Consider the following 26,166-nt stretch of genomic DNA (forward strand, 5'->3'; position numbering starts at 1 on the left):
GCTAAATTGTCCTTCAGGAACAGCTGATTTCTCATTGCTGTCTGTAGCCTGGGAAGATTTAACCTCAGTAGGGTCAGATGAGTCTTGGTGAAAACCTCCACCACTGTCTTCCCTTAGGTGTGAAAAAAAATGTTCTTGTCTTTTAAGTATGATTGGTAGAAGGCGGCTCTGGATCTCAACTGGAAGAGGTATCTTATGTGCAGACATGACTCAGGTCTCTGTGTTCCTGGGGCTGAGAACAATTCAGCCACATTCCTGTTCTTGGGCTTTTGCTTAATGTGAAAGCACAGCTTTTTGTGGGTCATCCTTAGGCCCACCCAGTTCACCTGTTGTCTGGCTTCTTAGACGCGAAAGCCTCCCTTTTTTTAGATCTGCCTGTTAGAGATGAATGCCCAGTTTTTCGTGTTATGGACCTTAAGCTGATGGTGTGGAGAGTATATTCCCAACTCCTGCGCTAGGGAAAGCAGAATTAGAAATTATCAACTCTCTTACCAATTTGGAAAAGATTCCATAGAGAGTAGGAAAACTAGGTTCTCAGTTCCATGTTGAAATCCTGTTCTCTGATTCCTTCATTATGTTCTTAGCTATCTCTCAATTTTACCTATTTTCATTGATTTTGTTTGTGCCAGATGAGTTTCTCAGTCCTTTATATTTCACATTATCTTACAAATTATGTGACTGTAAACTGCAGTGTAATTTAAATCCTAAGTTTTTGGAATCTTCTGTTCTTGTTGAGGAAAATAAAAAAGTAGATCATGAGAGGTAAAGTTTGTGAACTCATAAGAAACAATTTTTGCTCTGAAGATTAAAGATCATTTAATTTATTTGATTCTTACATGGACTTAGCAGAGTAGTATGTGAACTGATTACAACATTGCTCAAGACATGAGATAACAAGGTGAAGTATAACATGTTGAATGGAGTTTTTTTCAGACCAAAGCAATGCTGTTTACCAAATCATTGGCAACATCTTATCACACTAAAACAGACATAGACTTTTTTCCATTTAGTTTTGAGAGGCAGCTAAAAGTCAATATGTGTACAGAACCTTTAAATGGTATTGAAACAGCTGGTCTACAGAAAAGCTAAATAGCATTGAACATTAGTATCTCCAAGCACCTTTGCTTTCTGAAACAGGTTGGTTGTAACTGGGAGAAAAAGCATTTTTTCTATAATTTCTATTCTATGTCATGCAATGGGATTTACTTCATAGAATCGCTGAAACCCTTGACATTCCCCTGAATTCCCAAATTATTTTTAACTCCCTACTACTTTAGTATAATTTTGTAAACAAACAGCAGTATAAATGATGAGTTCAGATTCACAGTAAATCAAACAGTGCCATGTCCATGTCCTGCTTCTGATACCAATTAATGCAGTCTTGGCCACAACTATACAACTAAACTCTATTGTTTTCCAAAACTGGGCTGCTTTAGGAAAAGCATTGCCAGCAGGTTCAAGGAGGTGATCCTTCCTCTCTTCTCAGCAGCGATGAGGCCACATCCAGAGAGCTGGGTCTGGTCCTTGGCTCTCCAGTATAAGAGAGATATGAACATACTAGAGCAAGTCCAGAAAGGGCCATTAAGATGATGGAGAGATGGGAGTATCTTACATACAGAAGAACTGAGACTGTTCATCCTGGAGAAGAGAAGGCTTGGGGGAAACTGAGAAAGTAAAGTTGACAGAGCCAGACTCTTCTCAGTGGTGAGCCCAGTGACAGGACAAGGGGCAATAAGCACAAATTGAAACACAGGAAATTCTGTTTAAATTTAAGAAAGAAACTTTTTACTGTAAGGTTTGTCAAATTCTGGAACAGGTTACCCAGAGGGATTTTGGGATCTCTGTCCTTGGAGATACTCAAACCTGGCTGGACACAGCCCTGAGCAACCTGCTCCAGCTGACCCAACTCTGAGCCAGGTGGTTGGACTAGATAAGCTCCAGAGGTCCCTTCCTACCTCAGCAGTTCTATGAAAACAGAGTGGCCAATTCCAAATTGCCTAAAGGGAGTTGTCTCAGATCTGAGCTAGTACCTGAATCATACCCAGGAATATTTTGGAAGAGTGTTGACCTGAGCCAAAACACAGCTGGAATCATTCTAATTGGAGAGATGCTGAGAAAAAATACAGAAAATCTGGAGATGTCTTTTGATATTGCAAACTTGACTGATATATCTGGTTCCTTAGCTCAAAATTAAGTTAAACTAATTGCCACTTGAATTGTCCCATGTGAGATTGGTATGTTACATTTTTTATTACCTTCCATTTTAGTATGAGAAATAAACCATTTCCAGTGCACAGCAACTGAGATTTTTATTTAACAAATTTCTTGCTGTTGTGTGGTCATGGCAACATCCTCAAGCACTTTTTCTCTCTTCATTCACCACCCTGTAACCCTAGTTTGTGGCCTTTTAGTACAGATCTAGACATACTGTGGTGTTTTGTCGTGTTTTGTAAGTGTTCTTATTGCATCATGAAATAAACATTATTGATGATGAAGGAGCTCCCTTCCATTCCTGTAATCAAAACGAGGTGTTCAGATGCTATGACAATGGAGATATAAACCTCCTAAACCAGGCAGGTCTATGCTCTTAGCATTAAAAGAATAATGTGCTGTATGTCTTTTATCAGCGATTATCAGCTTTTTGTGAGGCTGATAGCGATGTTGCTGTTTCATACAGCTGTGTTTCTCTGTAATGCTAATCCATTTTAGGTGACTTCAGGGAAACAGACATACATTAAATAATCACCATCTGGAAAGGAGGAGCAGCAAACACGCACTGGGTGATCACTTTAGGAGGATATGCACATGCAGAAAGAAAGAGCAGAACAGCCATGTGATCTACTCCCTCACCAAAAAACCCAAAACAAGCCACAGAACCTGCTGAGAACTGAAGTCCTAATCACCAGTGGAGCATGGTGCCTCTTAAGAGATAGATGCCTCAGGGTATTAGGACTGCACAATCGCTCCTTGATATTCTTTTGTTTAGTCTTTTCTTGTGATTTCACTATTTTTACATCTTTTCCTTCTGACTGACAGAAGCATGGCCCAAGCATGAGGAGAGAACAGATGGAAAGAGTTTTGATGGTTTTACCTCATTCTTTTTCCATTTCTTTATGATACTAAGAGTAAGGTAAAGCCTGTGTTAATGTATCTCTGCCTCTCATACATGAGTTTCTTTTTACCAGAGGAAGCTACCTCCTTTTGTGTCGAGGAGAGAGGCTGCCATAGCCTGAAATGCCATAGACATTCTGTGTGCAGAAAGGAAAAGTGCGATGTCTCGATCCCCTTTCATGAGCGCAGATTTGAGAATCAGCAGGTCTTTCCAGAGATCACAGAAATAGCCCGCCAGCCTCTGTTCTCTGTAGGAAATGTCTCCAGCAACTGCCTCTGAGGCAATTCACCTCTCTGCCTCCTGCCATCACTCTCTGATAATAGAGCCATAGTCCAGCTCACCAATTGCATTATTTTTGTATAAAATCCATGAAATTGCCCTAGACAAGTCAAATGTGTGATGCAAAGTGATTGAATACAGATAAAGAAATTCTGAGAGAGCACTGTCCACAGGATGTGTAAAGTAGCTGACATTTTTACAGTAACTGAAAACTCCAAAAGCTATTTATTGGGGATAAAGGTATTAATCTGGTATTAAACAGATAATCTAATCTTTCAGTCACAGTGTCTTCTCTAATCGATAGGATTTTCAAGTGTAATTGTTTGGTATCTACCTGTCCGTTCACTTTTGTAACTGAGAAGCAAGAGGAGCAATTTATCTTTACTGGTGTTATTTTTTTTCCAGCCTAAACCTACAGTGAATACTTTGCTCTTTAAAAGAGCATAAAAAAAAAAAAAAAAAAAGTGGTATCTTGGTTTAAGATTTCAATCCAGTCTTCATTGGGTAAATGCCTGAATACACACGTACATCGTTTCCTGTATGTGATGTGATCTAGCTGCTTCATCATAAAATAAAATTCTGTGATGCCTGTTGTTGTGCCTGTGGGTAATAAAAAAGATCTGAAGGTAATATTACTTGAATTCTGTAACACACAGAAAAAGGTCGATCTTGTTTATTTAGTCATTGTCTATTTTGTTTGTTTATTTGTTTGTTTAATAAACCATGGACAAATTAATAAAACTGAGAAAATAAACTTCAAGCATAGCAGAATATGTTTTTTCCTATGATACAATAGGATTATATACTTTAAAACACCAGACGTATTTCTGTTTGCATAACTGACATTGTATTTCTCTCTAAGTGGGATACTCCTGTACCCAGAGTGCTAAGCACTTAGTATTTTAACCACATTCTCTCATTGCTTCAGGGGGAGATAATTGCCAGTTCAGGTCACAATAACTTGTGAATATTTTATGCCTTTGTTAGGTAATAATGATAGTAATCTTGTGTCTTGAATAAAATTAATTCTTAGAGATCTCTGTTCTTCTGTGATCTTCAGTGTTTGCATGTGTATGCTTTTCTTTTGGTAGCTCCTTGGAAAGATTTGAAACAATTAGACCAGAGAATAAAAGTGCAATTAATATTCTGAAGTTACAGGAAATAGGTGTTAAGGTGTATAATAATGGATAAAATATTTCTGTTGATACAGAATTTAAAAGATGTTAACAGCAAGGCCATTCCAACCCATATTGGCTCTATTCTCTGTCAGCTTTCAGGGTGTACCAGGAACTTTATCCTGCTGGTTTTTCCCAGATGATTAATTTAGGGCAAGAACCTACTCAAGTGGGATTCGGGTTTATACTGGAAGAGTCCTGACAAGTTGCTACCCAATTCTGATGCTCTGTCAAGCAGCACAAGGTCCCTCAGCAGTCCAGAGGCAAGCTTCTGAGCTGTGCTAGCGCTGCCACCACTTTGGTATGACTGGGCAGCCAGAGTACTCTCAGCAGAGACAGCAGTGCCTATATTGCAGGGAAAATGAGATCCATAGGAAATACAGGAAATTCAGCGATCACTTTTACATTCATTAAATGGAGGAGAAGCCATTTCTGCATTATTTTGTGAAAACCCTTGGGACTGGTAGCCTGGGATTGTATTTTTCTAGGCATTAGAACACAAAACAAAGATTTTCCTTGTCTCTACAATTACAATAGTATAATATGTTCATCATCCTCGTTTGGAAAGGATAGAGTTAATTCTCTGAATATATAAAGAGAATATTTTACTATTTAGGAAATATTTATCTAGACACAGATAAATTGATACTGATTAGAAAAATAGGTGGTTGTTTTTGGAAACAAGGGACATCAATTTCAACAAATTGACATTCTAGTACTTTTCCTCAGAAGTCAGTTTCCTTTTAAAGACCGATTTATTATCAGTAGTTTTTGAAGTATAAAAACCAGTAACATTCCATTTAAATTATGGTTATTTGAACAAAGTACCTAGTGCCTTGATGAGCTTGGATGAAGTAAATTTCTGGGACTTGATCCAGTAGAGAAAAAGATAATTGGAGTGAAGGAAGCAGCCAGAAAACTTGGCAGAACTTACCTTGGTGTGAGCTGCTAAGGAAATGACTTGGTTTGAAAACAGGTAGAAAACTTGGGGAAGCTACTACATCTGGATGGCCTGGGAAAACTCTAAGGCTTCCATCCTCGTGACTTCAGACAGAAGAGCGGCCCCTCTCTTTCTCGCTGCAGAACCTGCCACCTGCGTTTCTGTAACCTCAAGATGTGGGTGTTATGATGGGCTTTGCATGCTGCCAGGTCTGAGAGTAAGCAGAGGTGGAAGCAATGCAGAATGCTCTATCTGCTTTGTGAGTTGACCTGCAGACTGGGGTTCTTCAACTAATTGACCCTGTGCTAATTTTCAGAGTCAAATTAAGATGTTGCTGTTGATTAGGTATTCCACGGTTTGGGGCTTGCTTCTCTGTCTGTCTGGATGGTTTAAAGCCTGGATCTGTTGTGTTTCTGACCAAGCTTTAAACTCATCTCTTGCAAGCTGGTAAGAAGAGTGGGCTGAGTGGTGTGAGGTTGTACTAAACAGTTTGATTTTTGTAACATTTGGCATATCCCTGTAACCTAGGGGATATATAAGCCCAGAGACAGCCATCCATTATAGCCATACTTTCCAAATACTAAGAAATAACTGAAAAAATAGGCTTGCATGTAAATTAATGGCATATGAACAACAAAATAGTTTGAGATGAGAATTAATTCAATGGATACTTGGTCAAAATTACTGTAGTAATTTGACCTGTTTCCCGTCATGGGAGGAATAGGAGAATGAGGTCAATGACTGCAGTGCAGATCTATCCACCTAACGGCTGAGATATGTAGAAATATTGTAATTGTTATTGTACTTTACCTCTCAGATTGATAGTTTCCACACAGCTTCACCTGTGGTGTACAGATCTACTGGAATTCTCTCAAGACAAACATCAGAGATTTGACTTTTTTTTTCCCTATTTGTTACATGTAGTATATAGAGTTTTGAGCACGTCGCTTTCTTGTACATGCACTGCAAACCACATTACCAAGTAGGAGACTATCAGTGCCTTCAACTTAAAATTGACTTTAAACAGGGCTTTTTGATGCAATTTCTTTAAGAGGTTCTGTGCCTGGTGTCATAACCTGCTGCAGCATCATGTATAGCTTGAAGGAATATTCTTACAAGGCCTCCTCTTTACAGTAAGAGTGAGTTGCCCACTGCAAAGCCATTTGATAGCTCTTCTTCAGACTTTTTGCAGATACTCTCCTGAGCATTCATTGTCATTTTCATGCCAGACCAATTTTCCTTGCCAAATTCATAAGATTGCTGAATAGAGCTCTATAAAGGGAGCTGGCTGCAACCTTAACTACAAGGCGGCTAACATTTCCATGTAATGATGGAGAAATGTATTCTATTTTTGTGATACAAATAATAATGTTGAAATTGAGGAGAGACAGGAAATGTTTCCATATCATTAAACAAAATTGAAAGGAGACAAAAATGCTGTAAAAAGAGAAGGGGGAAATGACAGCTGTTGTTATTTTTATTTAATCCCTCTGTTTCTTATACTTCTTCCCTTTTTTCACCTTTCTCATTTCTTCTGGCACCAACTTTCCCTATTTTTAATTAGTAGGTAGTGGCATGGGTTTCAGAGATAACATTAAAAGAAAGTTATCAGGCTGGATTTTATGCTGCATCAACTGAGAAACCACAGGTTCTGTGGTTGCGAAAAAAATTGTCTCAGGTGAAACTTGTTGCTGCAAAGGGCAGGTTTGTCTCAAGATTACCTTATTCCAAAGCAGAATTTCTTTTGTATCAAAGATGTACAGAAGTATTTCCCATCTCCTAAACCGGTAAGCATAAGAGTTGGGAAACAATGTAAAACCGCTTGTACTGATCCTTATGTTTTTCTTTTTAGACAGATTTCTTTCTCACCCTGATAGAATTCACATATTTCCTCAAACCTGGCAGTAGTGATGATGTAGCTGCAAATTAGATGACACAAGCAATGGCTCTTGGGGTTTTTTGGATTACAGGTCCAGGCTATACTTGATTTCAAAGTCTCACTGTTTTTTCAGCCTTCCAGGTTGAAAGCACTCTGAAAACTGTTTTCCACTAAGTAACAGATGTATGAGTAACCAAAAATACTCAAGTTTGCTTAATTATTAAATTCCAAACAGAATTTCCAAATAGTCATAGGCTGAAGAGGGCTCCTGCATTAACATATCCATGTCGATGGTACTGCATTTGATAAGCCTTTCAGTCTCCTTTCATAGCAGCAACCTCTTCTCTACAGAGGCCAATAAAGCTTGCTCAGGAGAACATTTTTAAGCTTTACAACCAAAAAGTGTACTTGATCTTTAAACGTGTCTGTCCTCTGACTTTGTGCTGTGGGGAAAACTTTTGCATCCCTGTCCCTTTCTGGTGTGGTACTAGCCATCCCATATCCCTGTCCCAAGAAGTCCTATGTTGCTTCTGGGCAAGTTGATTGGAGTTGAAGGCACAACTAAGTTACCATCTTTAAAGGGTGTAGGAAGGAAGATAAGGAATTGTAAAAGCACTTCATTTCTTGGTCAAGTAAGCGAGGGAGAGGGAAGGATGTCTGAGGATAAGGATTGCTGAGAATGTGTGACCGTATATTTTGACAGGTATGTGAACAAAGAGTGCTTCATCTTGTACAGCAATAGATAAGCACACATTCATGTTCCCATCTCTGGCCTATCCCCTCCAAACACCCTGGGTATAGACCAAAAGCTCTTGCTGCAACGCGTCAACAGGATGGGGACTGTGCCTGTGGTTAGTACTTGTACATCTGACAATAGCTATTTTGGCAAACAAAATATTCAGGTTCCTGTTCTCTCCTCACACTGTTTCTCAGTGCTACCTTCTGCTTTTTGCTTTATTTTCCCAGTAGCACCCTCTTTTTGTTGCCTTTATTGATAACTCCACAGAGAGACTCCAAGCAGTGGGTCAACAGCAAGTCAGCAGTCAAGCTGTAAGTCAAACTACCACATTTGCTGAACTGTTTTGTGCAGGGCTTGTCTATCGTCCCCTTGTCACACAGATCCCCTTCTTCATGATTTCTCCTTCTGTTATGAAGATTCTTCACTTTTTGGCTGACAGTTACTGTCAGATAATTTAAATCTTAACCTTATCAGTACTCATTGGCTGTTACACAAATGACATAGTCCAATATATTTGTTATTTTTCCTCCTTCTGGGTCTGCACAGGCTGCATAATCATGGGCTTTTGAACCAAATCTGCAGTTCATTAAAACTGCCATTAATTAAAGAAAAGTGAACATTACTTGGTCGTTGTATACCGTGAATCCTTACCAGATGCTTGTAAAGGGTATTGGTATACACAGTGTTTCTGCTCTTTGCCTCTAGTCCTCTGAATACCGGTAGTTCAAGATAGAGATGGTTTTGGGGGTCATTTTGAGCTAATCTAACTTCAGTCTGCTGTAAAAAGTGGTACTCCAACTCTACCCCAGTAACGTTGGTCACATCTGCCTACCATTCTTTAATGTCCTGGGTCAAAGAAATTAAAGACTTCATTCCCTGACAGCAGCCAGCCAAACTAAAAAGAGGTTAGCATCACACTTCACTTACGCCAATTTGAAAAAAATAAAAATAAAAACAGAGTTTACATTAGCGGGTTTCTCAAAATACCTATTGCTATATAATACATACTTTTTGCATAGCAAACTTCTACAAATACATGCTAAGTATATTTTTCAGAAAGTTTCAAAGACTTTGACAGAATCTTTTCTGTCTGAGCCAAAATTCAGGACTTGTACTCAAGTCTGGAATCCTTATAAGAAGAGAAGATTCAAAGTCAGAAAAATAACCTTTTGCAAGAGAGAGCATAAAGACCACCAATCATGGGATCAGAGTTATTCAATATAACTTTGCCATATAATAGACTATCCTGCCTTCTCTGCAGTTCAGGCAGTCACTGATGTTTGCTCTTCATTCAGAACAGGGTTACTTATCTCTTAGATTTTTGTATCTTAAGAAATTATAAGTTATTTTTATAAAAATAATTTAAAATAAAAATAGTTAGGATTTAGACTTGTGCTGAGCTCATGTGTTCTATTTTTCTCACAGCAGTTAGGTATACTTCTGTCCTAAATACAGATAATTACACTTACCCAGCTGGGTACAGAATTTTGAAATCCTTAGTTAAAAGATATTCATCAAATATGCTTTTATATCATAAAAACAGATAATTAGCAAAGAGTCTAAAGAAAATTTTATCTTGTGGCTGTCCTTTCCAGAGGACTTCATTACCTTGCAAGCAGTATATGCTGGAAGTCTTCGTGGCTTGCTCTGTCAGCAGAATTTACTAACTCCAGACCACATATTAAGGTGGTAAAGATACTTGCAGCTAGTAGGCCTAGGAAGGAGGGATTATTGCATGGATACTTTGGGTAAAAAGGAACTTAGATTAAGGTCTTCCAAGATATCAAGTACCAAAAAGGCAAACAAGGAGATGGGGATATGATTTTGTTTACAATATGAGAGAAATGCTGTGAGATTCTGAATGTGAAAGTGGTGGGATAGTGCTACCAATACCTCTCAGATCTTTGTCTGACTTTGGCAGCCCACAGTCTCCGCAGACAATGACAGGCCACCTTGTTGTCAGGACATCTCAGTCATATGCTTTTATCTGACTGCAGCATTCTCATGTTCTGGGACAACTTTGAGATTTGAGGCTTATCACTGTGTAGGTTTTCTAGATGGCGGTTGAGAACTTGCTGAATGCTTTTATATCTGTTTCTGTGCTATGGGCTAAGCATATGTGCAAACAATGTTCAGCTCAAAACTTAATGACTCTCCATCTTGTGTACATGAAACTACACTCCTGCTTGTCTTTAGCATGAACTTCAAAGCATGCCAGCTCATGCAGCAGAGTGCTCAGATAAGCCTATTGTTTTACTATGACTCTGGCCACATGCGCTATAGCTGGACTGAGCATGCTCACGTTGACCACTTTGATGTTGAACTTCTCACAGCCCACATACCGCCTTGCTATACTTACACCATAACACATCATGAGCAGAAAACTGTTCCCCTAGCCCTGAGCTATAAAGTGCTGTCTCACTTGAAATATGAGAACTGTGTTCACTACGATGGCTGTTGACTAGTGTGAAGCACAGTTATGCATCTTTCCCCATCTTTTGTTGCAGTGGACCCTTAGGATATCAAGACTTGCAAAAGGTTTTTTGCCCAGTCATCCATGAGCTCAGTTTTTAATTTGTCTTGAGCTGTATTTTTCCATTTCTGCATCTACAAGTTGGATGTTATGTTAATAGAGAGTGGTGCTTTGAGTTATATTAAATTTTCAATAGCCTAATCTAACCTCTTGTTCTATTCCTGCCCTTCTTGTAATTTATCATATGTGGGTAGTTTGCTGTCTGCTAGTAGAGACTGAGATTTCCAGTTCTCCATGACTTGAAATGTTTTGTCTGACTCCTTTTCTCCTTTTTTTTGATGTGCTCAGCTAACATTGATGACTAAAGCAGCTTTTGACAGAGAACTGCCCCCCTTTATCTGCAGCATCCTACATTTTTTTACTCTTGCTATTTTTAAAATAACTAATTGTGTCGTAGATTTTTTAATTCCTTCCCAGGTTACCCTTGCCTCTTTTTAAAACCTTTATGGATTTCTTTTCTTCATTTCCCTCTGTGCGCATAATTCCCTCATCTCTAAGGGAAGATCGGGAAAAACATTTCATAACTCTCTGCCATTAAAGGTCGCAACAATATGAAGGGGGGCAATTTGCCATTACCTGAATCATCAATTGGAATTACCAGTATCAGCCAGGTTGCCAGTGGTCACTAGACTCAGTAATCAGTGTCATCCTCTTTGTTGCTGTTGCCCTTGTTGGAAGTTATTGATGTGTTTGTGTAAGGTTCTGAACATTGTGATGCCAGCAAAGTTTCAGTCAAGAGATCTCAGCACTCTGACTTGACTTGAGGAATGCTAGGTTTGCTACAGTGGCCAAGATTTATTGGAAAGAAGTGCAGTTCCAACACACTTAGCCTAATGATTGTCAGGACAGGAGTTAAGGGTTAACTGGTGAAAAGGTGGTTGGGAAAACACAGTGATACCACCTACCCTGTGTTGGTCATTGACAAGCTTTTGTCCTTTTTGTGATATGGTGAAAACAGCACAATGTGCCTATCATCACATTGCAGTTGTATCTTTGTTTTCTGACTGTCCTATCCTATATGTTCCCTTTCTGGCTCTATCTCATTCTGCACTTAGTGCAATGTTTCTTTTCAACCACCCCAGTAAGATTGCACATATGAGTCAATCCCTTAGCAAGCCTTTGTGTTGCCATTGCTCCAGTGCACCCTACCTTGGGCACCCACCAGGACATATTTTGCTGTCAGAACCAGGTCAGAGAAGTGGTTCAATCAACACTGGAACAAATACCGCATTTCTTACTCATGCATGTCTTGCATGCAGCTCATGAGCTTTTTGTTGTCCAATAAAGTGTGAAATCACACTGTAACCTCTCCCTCAAAAGGCATTCTTATAAGCTCGCTTTCTCTCATTTGCACCAAATCTGTAAGGAATTCTAACTTTCAGTAACAATTCACAGTTACATAATGGCAGGAATGAGTGTGAAGCAACATTTGTGTGTGTATGTGTGTGTTGGAGTGTGTGTGTGTGTGGAGGATAAGGAGGTTCTGCATCCTTAATAGGCTGTTTTACAATTAATTTGCACAGGACAAAAGGATATCTGGAGGCCTTATGGAAACCCTGAAATTCTTCTTGAAAAATTCTTATATCAGTATTAGTAAATGGAAGACACAGGTTTTGGTGACAGCTGACCTGGCATGTTTCAGGATGTGTGCATGTCATATGGATATGGATAAGTCTGTACTCAAAGTGTGGATGTAGGCAAGGGAATCAGAAAAAGAGTTTCTGTCTAAAATAGGACAACTCTCATTATATTGCTTGCAAACCAAAGAGTCTTCTGAAATGCCTACGTGGCTTTGAAAATTATTTCCAGGGAATTCAGAAGCCTGCACAGAAATAAAGGAGAAACCAACTGAAGACAGAAGAGGGAAGAAAATAATCTGAGATGAAAGCATTGATCCTCTTCTTGAAACTTTTGTCACAGTAAAGGTGACTGATAGTTCACAGAAAATGCTTTAAACACTTTACAGTGTTGTTCAAAACATGTTCCAGGTGATTGGTGTTGTCTGTCATGACAGTTTATTCTTGCATCTCTTGAAATTTGAATAATCCTGAATAAAATCCACATCAGGTGTATTCAATTCTACCCAGAACTGTGCTTTGCCAGATGTTCGGATTCTTGATGTGGAACAAAAATATGAATCCACTCCTTAGATACTTTCTTTAAGGGTGAAAATGTTTAAAAATCCCCCCAAACTTCCAAAATTGTGAAGAGTGAAAAGTGGAGGAAAAAAGTACGCTAAAAAGTCCTCTTACCGTCCACATTGCCATAATTACTGTAGTAATTTCTCCTTTTGGTTTGGCTTGTTTCAAGCTCTACTGCAAGGAAAGCTATCTGTGTGAACTCTGTCTTCTTATTATTAGCACAGTGATGCAGAGGTTGACAGGTTATCTTCTTTCCCCTGAAGCTGCTAGCTAGTCAGTCTATAATATTTTCTTGCTTTATATTCTTGTTTCCTGTGTTTTTTGCTTCTTTACTACATGACATTCACACAGATAAAAAGCAGCCAAAGGGAAAGAGAATTGAGTCAAGAAATCCAATTCACTCAGTAGCCATAAATAATATAGCTTCAAGAAGAAAATAATGAAATTGGCTGAGAAGTCCAGCACACGAGAGACTGCTAAAAGGTTTGGGAGTATCTTGTCAAAATCAATAGTCAAGATAGTTTTGTAAGACTGTCATGTGATCATAAAGGCAGAAAAATACCAATGAAAATGGGGACCTACTCAAAACAAGCTCTTTTCTATTACAGTTCACAGAATGATGACTCTGACTCTAAAGACACAAAAGTTCCCCACTTTTCTAAGGAAGAAATGGCAAGATTTATTACAGTATCAGAAAGATAAGAATGACAAGTCATTAGTAATTGGTATACATAGTGAGTTATAAATGTAAGAAATAAATAGATAAGAGAATATAAACATAGCAGGAACAACTTCCTGTAATTACTATTGTGAAAGCAATAAACTTTAATGAAGTTAAAGTATATCTAGAATAAAAGAAATGCCAGTACCACTCTAGATTACCCTAAGATTTAGACAAGCAAATATTGTTGAAAACCAATAGTATTTAATAACTTTTAATTTTCATATTTTAAAAAGGGGGGGATATACTCATGTGTCAGAATGACACAGTGCTCTCCAGTGCATTGATTAAAAAGCTCATAAAAGAGCAATAATCTAAGAAATATTTAAGTTCAGACGCCCCAGATAGCTTTGCCCAGAAGTCTTACCAGATTCAGTAGATGCTATTTTTAGACCTGAGAGTCCTGGTGGACAACAGTTTTAACATGAACCAACAGTATGTGCTTGAATCTAAGAAGGTCAACAGCATCTTTGACTTCTTTAGCAAGAATGCAGCCAGCAGGTCCATGGCAGCCATCCTCTTCCCAGCACTTGTGAAATATGGAGTACTGTGTCTGATTTGGGATTTCCCTGGTGAAGGGCTACCGAGATGTTTTTGGGGCTGGAGATGATGATGTGCAAGGAGAAGCGGAAATAAATGTGTTTGTTTAGCCTTAAAAAGGCTAAAGGGAGATCCAGTTGCTGCCTGTAGCAATTTATTGGGAAGTTATAGAGAAGGTGCAGCCGGACTTTTCAGCAGTACGCAGAAGAGAATGGGATGTTCAGCACAGGGAATTCCAGTGGTGTGTAAGGAAGAATTGTTATTATGTGGGTGATCATCCATTGGAACAGGGTGTCCAGACAGGCTGTGGGGTGTCCATCCTTGGAGATAAGCAAAACTGAACAAGGCCCTGAACAATCTGTTCTGACTAGGACTGCATTGGGCAAATGAGCTCAGGAGGTCCCTTCCAACCTGTGTGATTCCATGATTCTATGGTTAAAGGATACTAATTTTAAATAAATTATCAGAGATTATCAGAGGTATTCTAGAATTACAGAAAACCCCTCCAGTTAGGAATTAAACTGGGCTCCATGCTGTTTACCCAGTTAGGTACTGGTTGGTTAGCCAGACAGGAAATATAGGCAAAAAGTAATAGCTGAAACTGGATGCAATGAACAAGCGGCGAATTCCATGAGTAACAGAAACAATGAAGAGTTGAAAGCCTAGACTTGAAGACCTACAAGGTCTGATGTCTATGGGCTCATGGGTGCATTAAAATGTCCTTTTTCATTTATCGCACCATTTTTTTTTTAACAAAACATAAAATCTCTGCAACCTCTAGCATCATGCCGAATATGTTTGAAATGCCAGTCAGCTCATGGTTTCTTGGGTGAGACTGATCAACAAGCAAGCAAACATATAGACAGTGTCTTATTTCCATAAGAAATCAGGCTAAAAATGAAAGGATGAAAATATAATTAAGACTGGGCAACTTAATATTGTGGAAAAGAAGCCTTGTCAAAGAAACATGATTTCATTCATTCGTATCATTAGAAGTGGGATTCCTAAAACTAAAAGCAAAGAACAAATATACTTGGGTGCTTTATTAGTCCCTTATAACACCTTAAGTACAAAAAATATGCATTATGAAGTATCAATAAAGAGCATTTTTAAAGGGATTAAGAACTGCCTTGTTGAATAGAACTGGAAAATGAGATGTCAGTGGGGAATCGTAGCTGCATAGAAGCTCACTTTGTAGGGTTCCTTAGTATTAAATCGTTTCAGTCAGTGACTGAAGCTGAATATAAAATCACTGATAACAAAGTAAGGCAATTCAAATAAAAACAGGCCATGCATTTTCAACATTAGGAATTATAGTCCCCTGTGGAACAAATTGCTAAGGGAAGCAGCAATGTTTTAATCCCATGATGTCTTCAAATCAAAGGTAAAACCACTCTGCTGGGGTGCTTTTGTGTTAAGGCTGTTGACTTCGTTCAGCTAGGGTGACTGAATGGTATCCAATAGTCTTTTCTCTCTAAGAGTTGAAATCAGATGATTTAATGGTCCTTTCAATGCTTAAAACCTCAGTCTTTGAAACGGTGACAAAAAGTCATTGATGAGCCCAGAAAAATAAAAAAAATGAAAGAGAAAAAGGATTAGGGAAACAAAGAACAACAGTGATTGAAAACAAGACGACTTGTCTCATTTTGCATTAATAAAATGAAATAAATATTCTTAAAAGGCATCTCCAGATAGGACTGGGTTTCTTGAAATTTGGGAAACAAGGGAAAGGCTAATTAGCAAGAAATTATTGATGCTTTGTGGTATAGTTGTAAAAGTAACCCACGAAACAAACAGATTTGCAGATTTCCCTGAAGGACAGAATTGCTTATACTATTTTCTTTGTTTGAAACTTTTCTATTTGGACTAAAACAGTGCTCTGGTGTATCTTGCCTGACCTCCAGCTGGCACTCCAGAAGAGAAGGGTTCATCTACAGGCTTTTTGCCTGTAACTATATCCCTGAAGACATCTTTTATATTCTAAAGTAATTTAGCTGCTCCGAGATGCCTTTAGGCAGCTGAGGCATGGGCTTAATGCCAACATTGGACCCCTATAGGCATGAGGTATCTAAGCCTACAAACACTGATGGAGCTTAGAGGGTGGTTTAGCTCTCCTAAAGTAGACACTAGATAAGAGCTGATTCAATCCATAGGGCACATTGAACAAGAGCTCAATCCAGTTTCATATATGTAGCTAGCAACTGGCAATTGAGATGCTTTCGGGTATATAATACCTGGCCTACAAGTCTCGAGCCAAAAGGTATCCCCACAGATCCCAGTCTCATCACGTGTGCCAGCCCTATGAAGGTGTTCTGAATAACTTTAGTTTGTTAGATGGCATGAAGCACCACCTAAATCAAGCTTTAGCTCTTCACTTACCAAGGTGTCTTTTAGTCTCAAACTGACTTGCAACCCACACTTCGAGCAATTTAAAAGACCTTATAAGTAGCCATTGGTGAACGTGACAGCAATGAACAGGAAGCTTGACAAAATGCAGTGGAAAATTCAATCTTATTGTTAGACTCAGCTCTTAAAGACACAACATTCAGGCAGCCAAGAAATCCTATCACAGTGTCATTTATTATATACTAGTGTTATGCAGGAATTCAGACTTTCAGTAGATTCCTGACAAAGATTTCAAGGACTTCCAGTAGCAAACAAAGTTTTTAAGGTACCTTTCAAAATAGAATGACTGTAAAAGTGACAGTGTGTTGCTAATGACTATCTTACCATACACATGCACTCTTTTTCCCCTCTCTCTTCCTTGCAAGATATTCTGAAAAACTCAAGTGATGAGGAATAGAAATACGTTCTTTGGATTGTGCAATAGATGTTGCAAATAGAAACGTGTACTGAAACCTCTGCATACAGATTGCAGGCTTATTGCTCCTCGGTGCACACTTATGGCCATTAGTAGCTTCACACCCTTGTACCTGCATTATTTTCTGAACAATTGTGTTGACAGTTTAAAGAACTTTCTCACTAAATCAGTCTTGTTTTGTACATCGTAATAATAGTTGTAAGTCTGCTTAAGCTATTCCCAACCGTTTCACTCCCTATTTGTTGGTATGAGTCCAGTTTTCTGCTTTGAAAAACCACCACAAAATCCTAAACCTGTATTTAACCTTCTGTGATGCCTTTTTACTTATTAAAGGCTGTGTTTCAACCTAGACTGTTAATTCTATATCCAATGTCCAGTAACTATTCTCACACATACATTTGGTCTTTTCAAAAACATACTCCATCTTATATCTAAATGCCCCAGAGCACCAGCCTTCTTTGAGGAGCATGCCTGTCAGTCTGCCCATCAAACTGGGGCCACATTACCGAAGTGTCTGAAAATACAGACTCTGTATGGAGACAGTGGCAGAGCTTCTCATACCCCTATGGAAATCAGTGTCTCCTGTTGCTTTTTAGTTTTCTGTCTGTGCCTCTGCTTTAGCTATTTCCTTTTACCTTGTCTGACTATGAAATCCTGTATGCTAGCAGCGTATGTACTTATGTTTTCTCTCTCTCCTGAGCCTTGCACTGACTTGTCAAATTATGCTGTAGAGCAGATGTCAGCTACATAATTTTTTTGCAAGAACGATCCCCATCTGAAGCATGTACTTCTGTAAACCTCATCAGAAATCTTGGCTCTTTACTGTGCACTTCTTTAAACTCTTATGCTTTTCTTTAGGGGTCTAGAATGAGCTCTCTGTAAGTTTTGTATATTTATATATGTGTGTGTATATATATGTATATATATGTATATATATGTATATTTGTATATGTTGGACTAGATGATCTCCAGAGGTCCGTTCCAACTCCATATCATTCTGTGATTCTGTGGTTCTGTACTAGTTAAAACAGCTGTAAACAAAAAAATGGCTGTAAAAACCCCTTATTGCTGAGATCATGTTTAAAAATTATTATTTATTTGTATGTAGCCAGGTATATGTGGAGCTTTTTGATATTGCAGTCCTCTTTAACTGCATGAAGTGGAGTTAAATCTTAATTATACAAGACCCTTGAACTCTGGCAGCATCCCACCAGAAACGTGTCAGTGTTCCAGAGTTTTGCTGTGGTCAGTTTTCTGAATCTAACTACTTGGAGCAATAACCAGAACTAGGATCTCACCCTTTCCTGGAGCATAACTTCTCACAGACCCTTCACCACAATCCTCTTTGCAGTTTCTTACTCTCTCTGATTCCTGGCTGAACAGTGTTTTATGTCCATTGAATCCCCTGGTCCACTCATAGCAGGTTATACCAGGGTCTGCTCATACCAGGGTTGCCTTTGTCCAGGTTCGGTGGGACTCGCAATTCCAAGCAATGAGCTGTTTTGTGGAAGGCAGGTGTTACACAACTTCTCTGTCAGGCCTGCATTTCACTGCAAATGGTTGTCCTGCTCTGCATTGTACCATGCTCAGAATTGACAGTGCCTACTAAGTGAAGTCTTTCAAAAGCACTGAAGCTGTATGCAGCAAACAATGCTAGAACAAACAGGGTAACTCAGTGGCTTCTCATGGGTCTGGGAAGTGAACTGGTGGATGTTGAAGACCCAGTGTCCACTCTATAAGCATCTAATGGCTCTCTTATTTTGACTTGTGTGCTTAATTCTACTTAAACTTCATTTAGATATGTCCTTTATACCTAAAGTAGAATGCAAAATGTTGGGTTTTTTTCAGTTTTCTGGTGGTGTCAGCTGTAATTGCAGACTTTTTTTTTTCATAAACAGAGAGTAAAATATGACATTCCTTTACATAAGTAGCAGTATTTCTGCATAACCACTTCCCATTTGCTTTAAAGTCTCCTGCTATAAGACCATTCTCAGTTTCAGCTATTGGAATGGGCCTGATTGCATGGAAATAGAGAACTTCAGGCTCTCATCTTTGCATGGAAGTTAAATGTGGAATTTATTGACATGCTTGAATGAATAAATGCTGGAACAAAAAAAATCAAGATGTTTGTAGTTTAAATGAGCTATCAACCAAATGTGTATGCTATAGGCATGGCCAGAGTAATGAGTGGTGCGTACACAAGCCAGGTAAACATTACCATAGAATCATAGAATGGTTAGAGTTGGAAGGGACTTTAAAGATCATCGAGTTCCAACGCCCCTGCCATGGCCAGGGACATGTCACACTAGAATGGTCTATGCTAGACTGTATTTCATCTTTCTAAGTGAAATGATACTATATTGCTCAAATACTGCATCTGCATTCACTCATGGTGTGAACTCCCCTGCTGTAATATATGGGAGTACACCTAAGCCCAGCTGTATTGTCCTTCCCTCGCCAGCATTCAGATAATAATTATAATGATCAGTCAACAGTGCTGGGAAAGTGCTTTATCCCTCTAGTTCTGCTGCCTTCAGCACCTTCAGAATACGTCCTTGGTACAATAAAAAGTTGAAGAAGAGTCTCATATTACTGACTAATTATATAATAAGATAGCATGTAAAATTCAAAGTCACTAAGTTTAACACATTGGATAAGATCATCTCTCTAGTGCATGACAAATGAGAACGGCAACATTTACTTTCAACACTTAGGAAAGAAACCTTGGAGTCATGACGAAAAGTTCAGTAAAAAAATCAGCTTGATGTTCAGTGCTGGTCAAACAAGAAAAAAGAATGATAGGAGTCATTAGGAAAAGAAGAGGTAACTACCCGAACACCCAACCAAATATATTATGCCACTATTTAGTTGATGGCATGCGTGTTCTGTGCAGTTCCACCCTCAAAATGGTTACAAGAGAACTTGAAAACGTTTAGAGAAGGGTGAAGAGAAAGTTGTGAAGGAGTTTGTGAGGAAAACTAAATAAAGCTTGGAAAAGAGACAACTGAATGGCAAATAATAAAGTTCATTGTCATAAGCGGTATAGAGAAGCTAAGAATGGAACAATTTTCATTTTTTCCTTAGAAATAAGCAGAGGGAAAACAGACATTGCAAGGCAGTAATTTAAATATGCTAAAAGCAGTACTTTTCCATAATACAGTTAATGGTGGAACTCACTGACTCAAGCTATGGAAAGAAAATATTCTCATAGTCTTTCCCTAAGCATCCATTGCGGTCAATGCTGGAAACATGATAATGGGCTAAAAAATAAATTCTTTTATTGTTTACTCTGTCGCTGACATCTCAACACACAGACACAGTCTGTAGGAGTAAAGAGACCATGACTTCTCAGCTATTAAGAAGAAAACAGTGGGGAGGGCTTGTGCCTCCCCCTCTGCTTCTTGGAGTAACTGGACCCCAAATAAGCTCACAGGAGCTGCCTGTCTTGTTGAAATAAAAGAAGCTGCTGACAGGATCAGAACATTCATGCAGGTACAAATGATGAGGAAAGGCATTTCTTTCCCATGTTGCTTTCAACAACTTGTCAAAAAACAAAAAGTATAATCACAGGGGCAGTTCTGATGATTGTCTTGCTCCTGTTTTACTCCACTGGTTATGGCTGATCAAGAACTGAAAGGGAGTGGACCTGCACTACTAACAATGGCAGTTCCTAAGGGCGAAAGAGAACTTGAACCTAAATGAGGAAGAATGCATGTGCCACGGGTGTCTGGCAGCACCAGAGTTGGGGAACAAAAGCACAACAGTGAGGCAATCAATGCTCTCTTTAGAAATCCGCATGGAAACTTCATGCCTTCCTCCAGGGCCATAGCTGCACTGTATTACTGGTGATGATAACAAGCATTTTCCTACTGTATTGTTACTTTTGGTAGTAGAGTGCTGTTGCAGTATGTTACATTTACACTTTCCTTCTCTGCCATTGGATGTACTGCGGTTTTTTTTACTGCCATAAGTTCACAGTTTTTATTTGAATTCTTATTCTGAGCACAACAGCCGAATTGCTAATGTGTGGAAAAGCATTACCCAGAATTAATATGATTGCATTCATGCCATTCGCTACCATCTTCTTGTCAGCCCTTATAAACTTAATTTACACTTATTTTCGACTGACCTTTTCTCTAATTGGACGGGAGAGCACTGAGGAATATCTAGGTGCTAGAATAGTCCCTTACTATAGTAAGGAAAAAAAAAACGGGGGCAGTCTTCTGTAAGAAGTGTCATTTCTTGGAGGAGACATAATCAAGACCCTGACCCCCTTGCAGGAACGCAGTTTCTGCTTTTGCGTCCATCCTAAACTCTTTTTAAAATGTATGCATTTCTCTATCAAAACATTGATTGAGCAGCTATTTCTTTTCTTTCGGTTCTGAAATATTGATTACTGTCATTCTGGGTTGATTTAAAAACTGTCAGCTTTAACTGCACTGATGGTTGCATTCCTTTATGAAGATGGAAATTGCTGGACTAGATGAGGGCTAGTAGGGTGCTTTCACTCCCGCCGATGATCTGTAGCAAACAGGGTAGAAGAATATGCCAGAAACCCCACCCTGCAGGTGCAAAGTGGTCTCCATTCTAATCCTTTAATCCTTATTACTTAGAGATTGGTTTAGAGCTTGAAATGTAGGATTTTATATCCTCTCCTCTTTTTTTTTTTTTTTTTTTTGAATATAACAAATTGATTTTTGCATATGAAGCCTCAGCTCTGCCTTGTGGTCTGTTCAAATGCACAGCTGTGTCTGTCCTAAGCTTCATGCAGATCAATAGGGTTCAGCAGAAGGGCACATTGCCCATTTGTACAACTCCCAGTACAGGATGGCAGCCATCGCTTCAAATCAATGATTTCGGTGGGAGCTGCAGTTCATGCTGGATGTGCCTCTGCTGGAAGTGTTTTGACGCTTGCTTAGGAGTTATTCATCCCTGCCAGGCACCACTGCTGCTGAAAGGAGGCTTTCTCCCTGATATCCTTTATAAAGTTGAGGGAGCTTAGTGTACCGCTGTACTCTGCTGTGGGGTGAGCAAATAGGTCACGGCCGCCGTGCTGATGGAAAGACGGTGTTTATCCCTCTCCGACCCTGGAGACAACTCAGGGTAACTAAAACCACCAAGTAACAACCAGACATGACAAGAAGGAAGTTTTCTTCTGCCCCACGGCTTGCAGTTATCTGTGTGGGAGAGAGGATAAGGTTGCTGCTGCAGCAGCCGGGGACAGCTTTTTGTCACCATAAGGATTTAGCGATAGAGCCCTGCCGTGGAAGTTGCCTCCACCTTGAATCTTCACATTAACAAAAAAAACAAATGTGTTTAGTGCCTTATGCATCTGTGCAAAAATTTGGTAGCACTTGTAAGAACTGAGGTCTGGGATGTGTTTCAGCACTGAGGCCTGTTAGTCAGGGGGAGTCGCGAGCAGGCAAATCACGTAACCTTTACATTGCTCATCCAGCAAAGGGCACGCAGTATTAGAGTCACAACTAGTTGCTGGAGTCAGTGTTCAGTTAATTAATGCCACTTTCCTTGTCAGTACTTACAAAGCAAAAAAACCAGCCCAATCTTAAAGGAAAATAAGGGGGTCTCAGCAACTTTCTAAGTGGATCTCCTACCAAAACATGGATACCAAGATAAGTAACGGGAGACCTACAGCACATAGGCACAACACTAGTTCAAAGAGATCAGCATGACACCTGGAGCTACTCAGCTCTTGTCATAGCTGCCTCCCAACTTTTTGCATGTGTTTACAGAGTAAATTTTGCTCTTGTGCAGAATGAGAATGAAATTCAGAATTTTAATGCAGCATGTATTTTTGATTGTCAGTGTTAGTTGCCAAAGGAACAACCTGTGCATTCCATAATCTGCTATTACTCTGAGCAACTAAGATCAGGCAGGGGATGATTAGAATCATATATCAAAACCTGGTACGCAGAAAGAATTGAACTTGGTGTTTTCACTCAATGTACAGGGATTTCTGTCACAGAATAACTTCTCAAAATAACTTGTACCTCGTTCCTTATGAGATATGGCAAATGTCAAGAAAATCTAAGTGCTTGAATTTTAGAAGATATACTATAGCTACACAGTGTAAGTATAGAAGAAATATTGCTGTAGCACTCTCAATCTGACTGCATATTTACAGGCATCTCTCCTTGACGTGGTTAAATGAGAGGTTTGAACTTTTAAAAAATCAGTGTCCTCATGATCTTTGTCTACCCTGTTTAAAGCAGGGGAGCTAAAATAAAGTAGGCAACAGAGAGTCAGGAAAAAGCAGAATATTACACAACATTTACAAGAAACAAGAAATAGAAAGGTGTTACACCTGTGGGTTTTTTTCCTGTGGAACTATATATATTGCATTGTTACAAGTGTAAGTGTTCTTAGGGAAACTTATTCTGGTACTTGACTTCACCAGAGACAGTTCTCACTTGTTTCAAATAGCATACATTATAGTCTCATTTTTAATTTATACTGGCATAAACTGTAGCATTCTTCTGAGACATTGAAATGTAGAAGAATCTGGGACACTTGTGGTTTTTCTTGTCTATTGAACTGGCTGCATTTGTTCAAGTCTGACATAATAAAAATGTTAATAAAAAGAGAGTTCTTGCCTGGAATTACTTTTGTTCAAGTACACAATAGGAGACTGTTTGATAACCCTGCTCCTGTTTGGAACAAAAGCAAAATAAAATCAGATCTTTATGATCAGGTACTCTAAGATTATTATTTTTTTTTTTTATTTGTGCTGATTGAAGACTTTGCCGGTTGTTTTTCAACTATTTTAAACAAACGTCTTAGACATCCAAATAGGTAATATTGCTCAGAATCTTGGATTTATGCCATTAGACTACTTAAGGTGAAAGTCAAAGCAGAATATGGACCTGTCTGTTTCTGTGCTTGGAAAGATAGGTAAAGCTGGAGGTGAAACAAAGAAATAATTGATTGCATTCAGAGGGATTAACTTTTCTGCACATGCAGGGAAGGAGGATTGCCTTCTAAGCAGAAGGATAAGGAGCTCAGACCAGTTCTAGTATCCTACCTAGAAGAGCTCTCAGCAGATTACTATGTTGTCATGGTAAGTAAGAAAATATTGTGGTACCATCCGGAGTAATTGTCATTGGTTCACTTACAATCCTAACAGCAGAAAATTTCTAACTATAGCTGAGCTACAAGTTAAGTCTTTCCTTGGCATCACATTCATTTAGAAAGATCATGAGGAACATTGAATTAGAAATTGGAACAAGAGCTTTTATTCTTGTTCCTCTACCTCTTCAATTATAGGAACAATTTATGACTCATTTAATGTTACCCTTATTTGATTAGACCGCAACCTTTCTTGACCTAACAACATTTAAGGCATCGAGTTAGAGCACTGAAAATTAATGACTCTGCTGGGTGGGATCTGAGACTTCTCTAAATATTTGACATAAGTTTCTTTTTCATTTAGGGGCAAGATGAAACAGCCATGACATAAAAAATATTTTTCATACTGTTCAAAATGAGATTGCTTTAGCTACAAGGTGGCCTGTTGATTTAAACATGATGGAAAAAAGACCCCAAAACTATTTGCCTCTGTGAATGTTTAAGGGGCAAAGAGTGGAATTTAAAATAAGAATATTTGTATAAAAATTAAAATAATTACTTATAAAGTAAAGCATTTTTAAAACTATGTTGAGATTAGGCTACGGCATTCACAATTGCCTTCCATTATCAGCATCTCATTTTAGAACTACCATAGTTCAGGGCTGGTTTTTATCCAGACTTCTGAAATACAGAATTTGTGTACTTTTCCAACTCCGTCATCAGCTAAAATCATTTTGCCCTACAAACCTTATCACGGTGGTTTGTTTTTCTTCAGTTTTCTGGTGCTTTAAATGAAGAAAACAAGGTAAACACATTGCTTTAGCCTGACTCCTCTTAGGAAAAGTCCTTGAACTAATGACAAGAAGAATGGACTCAGTTAGTCATGGCTTTCCATGTGCATAACTAACAGCTATAAACAAAAAGACCAATGAGAAAGATTGTGACGAGACAGATTATAATCCAGGATACTGAGAAAGAGAAGCTTCTCATAGGCTTCCAGGTACACGAACCATTTTTAAAGCTGAGCTCCTACCTTCAAATACCTATTCCCAAGTGTTTAAAATCCTTGGGGTACTTGCTTATTTCTCCTGACAAATTTTTTAGCTTTGTTGACTCACTCCCTCTTTTTTCTTTCCTATGTTCAAAATAAACCCTGTGAAATACAAATCATTGTAATAAAGTTATGTACGAAGCACAAAGAGTTGACACTTCAATGCTTTGGGCATCATGTGCCATTTATTTCAACACTTTATGTTCAGTGTCAAAATAGTTTGGGGAAAAGGGGATGCACAATACAGTCTTGTTTGTAATAAATGTATCCATAGCCAAGAGATGGCATTCTATTTATCCATGCTGTCATTTATATTATGGATTATTGTGTCTCTAAAAAAAAATTATGAACTATTGAATAAAACATGACATGCAATACTTCAAAACAGTGTTGCTAATTATTAACTGAAAACTTAGTGCTAAAATAAACTCACGTTGCCTCCTGCCTTATTCCTCTTTCTTCAGATATGTTTAAAACAAAATAAAATTGCTGGTAGATTTTTTTTTTTCAGGAGGACTTTCTTCATGAATTGTAAGTTTAGGAGAAGGACAATGAATAGCAAATTCTTCCAATACCAGACACTCAAGAGAGCACCCTGACAGAAGTAAATAGCTCCTGCCAGTTCCACTGACATCAGTAAGGAGTATGGTAATTCCCCCCCCACTCTCCCCATCCATGACAATCCTCCCTTTCTTTTCCATACTACTTATGGGAAAGACCTTTGCTACTTACCTGTCCCATCCTTCACAATTAGCAACTCATTTTTCTGCACCAATCTGTTCAAATGTCTAATCTCAAATGGAGATCCTCTTTCTGTTTTTAATTGAGCTGGAAAAAAGTATTTTAGGGTGACTGGAATCTTTATTTTCTGTAGTGAGTATGTTTTTGAATCTTTCAGTATGTAACTTTAATAAGAGAGCACGGGTTTTGATTTTTTTTATAACTGTGAAAGTACACTATCAGAGGATGCAATATGAAAATGCTTCATAATATATAAATAACTGGTAAAAGTCTAATGAAGTCTCTGTTGTACAGACACACGGCACAGCCAGGAACCACTGGTTTTAAATTAACTTTTCATTTAAAAAAAACCCAAGGCAGATTTGATTTTATCAGACAAAGCAGTTTGTCTTAATTATCTTAACTCTTTTC

Source organism: Numenius arquata, chromosome 9 (assembly GCF_964106895.1).
Source record: "Numenius arquata chromosome 9, bNumArq3.hap1.1, whole genome shotgun sequence".
Taxonomy (NCBI): Eukaryota; Metazoa; Chordata; class Aves; order Charadriiformes; family Scolopacidae; genus Numenius; species Numenius arquata.